We start from the raw sequence: 5,177 nt of genomic DNA, 5'->3' as shown, positions 1-5,177 counted from the left end.
CAGGGGAGTGGTTAGGGGTGATAAGGCTGGCAGAAGCAGTTAGGGGCAATCAGGAAGGCTCACAGGAGACCAGTTGGGAGCCAGCAGTCCTGGATTGTGAGAGGGATGTCTGACTGCCCATTTAGGCCCAATCCCAAATGGGCAGTCAGACATTCCTCGAGGGGTCCCAGATTGGAGAGGGTGCATGCTGGGCTAAGGGACACCTCCCCCATGCACAAATTTCATGCATCAGGCCTCTAATAAGGATTTAGGGAGGATAAATGGTGATGGAAGGAGATTTGAATTGGGGTGTTGAACACACAATATAATTGACAAATAATGTATTATAGAATTTTATACCTGGGACCCATATGATTTTACTAACCAATATCACCCCAATAAACCCAATAAAAAAGAAACCAATAGTAACCTTTTTTTTCCCCCTTGGAGTGAGAATTGATCCAGGTCATATGCAAAAGGCTTTTCTTTCTTTATTTTTTTTTTCCAGATTACCAATCACTTAAATGCTGAACTTGTTTTTCCAGCTTTCCACCTCAAAGTTTCTTCCAAGTCAGCCTGGGGACACTTGACAGGAGACAGTATATTTTTCAGGCTTGTCCTATTTCCCAAGTAAACCTGTCGCTCACCTCCTGCTTCAGAGAGAACATAAACAGGGAAGTGAGGCTGCAGCTAGCTGTAGGGAAGTTGTTAATGGCAGAAGAGTTCTAAGAACAAAATGAGACCATCTTAGTATCAGAATTTCAATTTTTTCTACCATCTATTCAGTCTCTGCTCACCCCATTTATTAGCATTTTATCTTTCTTTTCTGGATAAGGCTGATGAAAACAATGCTATTTCTCAGCAGAGCAGGTCTACAGAAATTCCTGAAAGTTTAGAAAGTTTATCCAAAGTGTTTGGTACTCACCTCTACTTCCTAGCCCCGCTGCCCTCTCTCCAATTTCCATCTTTAGTTCCCTCACTCATCAGAAAAAAATGTCAATGATGTTCAAAGAATGCAGACACCTGCATAATTCATTTAATAGGTTCTCAGACTGTTTTTTCAGTAAAAAGGAAACATTTGGGGTTCTAAAGAGCATTGCTCAACTCCCCAGGTAACTTTTTACCTAATCCCTGAATATGTTCAATAAGGTTTTACCTCTGGCCACCTTTTCTTGTCACCCTTTGTACCACAAATACTATCTTTAGACTTTTTAATTGTAAGACATATACCATCCTGGGATCAGGTTTGCTGATGGGACAATGGAGTGGCTCAACAGTTTTTTATGCTTGCTATATTTACTTGCTAGTCTCGGTTACTATGGATCCTGAACCTCTTGTAATCCTCCTTCCTATATACCTGAAAAGAAGCAGGGATTGTCTGTGTAGATAGAATTAGTTTGGGGATTTGCTTTTTGGATAACCCAAGCTGGAAATGGGATATTCTATCTGAAGTAACACAAGGAACATTAGACAAGAAAATTAATCAATGCTAATGGAAAAGTTCAGAAGGTCAGTGCTTTGAGATTTAATATCAGTGGGAGACAGTCTATGGAAAACAAGTGGGTGGGTCTTGGGTTTTTGCTAATAGCCTTGTAGGGAGGTAGATGTATGGTGTGTGAGTTGAATGGTTTGGCTATTTTCCCTAAGCATCTAAGAGATTTATTACTTTAACTCTATATCTCTACTGCCAGCAAGTGTCTACTCACCACACCTAACACTAGGATTCCTTCAGGAGGGAAAAAAAGAAGCTCATTTAAAATGGACTCTCTTTTATTGTTTCCTTCCAAGAGTAAAACTCGTGAATCAATACCATCATTTTCAACTACACCATTTCCTCCCCGTCCCCAAATTTGTTTAAATATCTCCAAACAGTAACTTTTTGTAAAATATCCTTTTATTTTTTGAAGGGACCTATTACATTTAAACTATAAGGGCTTATCAAATATTTCTTTGTACTTCATATTTTTTTTCTCTCAGGGTAGAGCGAAACTAAAAGAGCTAAGCAGTTATAAAGCCAGAAAGAATTAAAAACTCTATTTCCATTTTATCATGTTGGAAGTCCCTGAAAAATTGATTTTAGAAATCTTGGCACAGAGCTTCTATAGAATCAACTCTAGATGATGTTTTCATTAAACCTGGATCACAAATACTGAAACCCAAAGGGGGAAATATCAATAGATTAGAGCATTAAAAATATTTCAAATGTTGCATACAAAAAAATCATAGTTTTGTGAATGATGCAACTTTGTCTATGGAGCTGAATATAGAATCTGAAAATACAGACTCATGTTAAATTAATTAGTATAAGGTATGCTTCTCCATGGCAATGTAGATTCAAGAACAGTTAATAAGCTCGATAATATTTGGCTCTGTGTCCCACAGGTTTTAGTTTAGTAAACTACAACCTTTACCTTCAGTCTAGATTTCTCATTTTTCCTTATAATCCACAGGGCTCTTTATTGGAACAAACTATCACTCTCTGGAGTTTTGTTCTTGCTCTGCTGGTCCTCAACTCTGGGGTTCCACTTCCAAGGTTCTACTTCACTACTCTCAAAGTTGGAAGACAATTAATGTATTTTAGCAATCTCAGACTTCTTGGCCAAATACAGATTGTCTAGCATTCCAGAGATTACAATATTTAAGTTCTTTCTGTTCACCCTCCCACCCTCAAGAGTAACTTTCAACTTTATAGTCTTTTTTGAGGAAAATTGGACAAGTTGACCATAAACCATTGTGGAGACATTTTAGTGGCACCTCTCCATGCTGTCCTGAGATTATTCCTTCCTGACCTGGAACCACAGTACAGGATGTTTTGACTTTCTGAACCTATTTTGATCTGACTTTTTTTTTTCTTCAGTGTAAAATTTTTATATTTAGAATTAGGCAGCTGGACTCAGTTTAGAAGATTCCAATTTTGTTGGCAACATCCAAAGCATCATAGTCAGGAGCCAGTCGAACATATGCCTTCTTCTCGCCATCAGGCCTGATGAGAGTGTTGACCTTGGCCACATCAATATCATAGAGCTTCTTCACAGCCTGTTTGATCTGGTGCTTGTTGGCCTTGACATCCACAATGAACACAAGTGTATTATTGTCTTCTATCTTCTTCATGGCTGACTTGGTAGTCAGGGGAAACTTGATGATAGCATAGTGATCAAGCTTGTTTCTCCTGAGTGTGCTCTTCCAAGGATATTTAGGCTGCCTCCAGAGCCTTAGTGTCTTAGTGTCTTTGGCCCTCTGAAGGTGGGTGACGTACAGATCTTTTTTTTTTTTTTTTTTTTTTTTTTTTTTTTTTTTTTTGTGGCTGTGGACGCCTTTCAACACTGCTTTCTTTGCCTTCAAAGCCTTTCCTTTGCTTCGGCTTTGAGAGGGGCAGAGGCTTCCTTCTTCGCTTTTGGCGCCATCTTCGTGAAAAGCTTGATCTGACTTTTAAAGAAACTATTCCATCCTCCTACCAGAGGTCTTATTGAAAGTATTTTTATAAATTGTTTTTCAGTGTTTAAATATCTTTTTCTATTTTTACCAAGTGGCCTTAGAAACTGAAGTCCATTTGGCTATACCTAATATACTGAAGTTTCAGATGTAAGTTTCAAATTAGACCAACATAGGACTTTTCTTTTTTTAAAAAAAATATATTTTTATTGCTTTCAGAGAAGAAGAGAGAAACATCAATGATGATAAAATCATCTATTGCTGCTTCATGAATGCCCCCTATTGGGGATCAAGCCTACAACCCAAGCCCGTGCCCCTATGCGGAATTGAACCATGGCCTCCTGGTTCATAAGTCAACACTCAGCCTCAACCACACCACACCTAACACTAGGACTAAGGCAAGGACATTTCTGTAGTCTCCCAACCCCATGAAACTTCTGCAGTCTCTGTAAAGCTTTCACATTTGCCCAATGTCTCCCCTTTTAAATGATGACTTTGAGGGTATATTTTGTCAGATATACGTATTGCTACCACCGCTTTTTTTTTTTTCATTTCCATTTGACTGAAAAATATTTTTCCATCCCTTTACATCCAGTCTGTGTGAGCCCCTTGTTCTGAGGTGGGTCTCTTGTAGACAGCATATATATGGGTTATGTCTTTTATCTATTCACTCGCTCGATGTCTTTTGATTGGAACATTTAGTCTATTTATGTTTAAAGTTGTTGAAATGTAATTGTTTGTAGCCATTTTTTTTTATTTGTGCCTGTGTTTCTTCTTACCTTTTTATTTCTTCCTTTTATACTACTCCCTTTAGCATTTTTTTCATTGCTGTCTTGGTAGTGATAAACTCCCTTAGTAGTGGGTTTTTGTTTGTTTGTTTTGTTTTGTTTTTTTTGTCTCTGAAGCTCCTTATTTCCCCTTCAATTTTGAATGATAGTCTTGTTGGTTAGAGTATGCTTTGATTCAGTACTTTGCTTTCCATCACTTTGTAAGTTTCCATCCATTCTTTTCTGGCCTGATGTGTTTCTGTTGAGAAATCATTTGATAATCTAATGGGAGATCGCTTGTATGTAACTCTGTCTCTCTCTTGCAGCCTTAAAGAGTCTCTCTGATGTGTCTTGGTGTGAGTCTTTTGGGGTTAATCTTTTTTGGTCCTCTCTGTGCTTGTGTGAGTTTTTTCTTCCCCACTTCATGGAAGTTTCCTGACATTTTTTCAAATAAGTTCTGTAACCTTTTTTCCTCTTCCGGTTGTTCTGGAACCCATATTATTCGTATGTTGCTTCGTTTCATGTTGTCCCACAGTTCCCTTAGGCTCTCCTCCTGTCTTAATTTTTTTTCTTCAATTGCAGTTTAGTTTAGGTATGTTTTACAACACTGTTTTCTAATTTGCTAATTCTGTCCTCTGCTTCTCCTAGTCTACTGTTGAAACTTTCCATGGTGGTTTTTATTACAGCTATATCACTCTTCATTTCTTCTTGATTCTTACATAAGTTGTTGATTTTTTTCCTCTATCCAGTTTATGAATGGTATGACCCTTATTCTGAATTCTTTTTCTAACACATTGCTTGTCTCTGTCTAACTTAGCTGCTTTTCTGGTGGTTCCTCCTTTTCTTTACTTTGGGAGTTTCTTTGTCTACCCATTTTTGGTCTCACCAACTGATCTAGATGTTGAGTCATACAGGGGTTGCTCCTTGGGTGGCAGTAACTCCTCAGGTTGCAGTTGCTCCTCAGACAGTTGCTGAAATGGCTGCTCCTCAGTTGGCAGT

The 5,177-nt window shown here is 38.2% G+C and overlaps 1 pseudogene; it reads right to left on the bottom strand.

Moving 5' to 3' along the window:
* Nucleotides 1-2,833: 2,833 nt before the first annotated feature.
* LOC118721999 lies at nucleotides 2,834-3,383 on the bottom strand (annotated as a pseudogene).
* Nucleotides 3,384-5,177: the final 1,794 nt, after the last annotated feature.

Source organism: Pipistrellus kuhlii, unplaced genomic scaffold, assembly GCF_014108245.1.
Source record: "Pipistrellus kuhlii isolate mPipKuh1 unplaced genomic scaffold, mPipKuh1.p scaffold_m20_p_19, whole genome shotgun sequence".
NCBI lineage: Eukaryota > Metazoa > Chordata > Mammalia > Chiroptera > Vespertilionidae > Pipistrellus > Pipistrellus kuhlii.
This window is presented reverse-complemented; position numbering and strand designations above follow the sequence as displayed.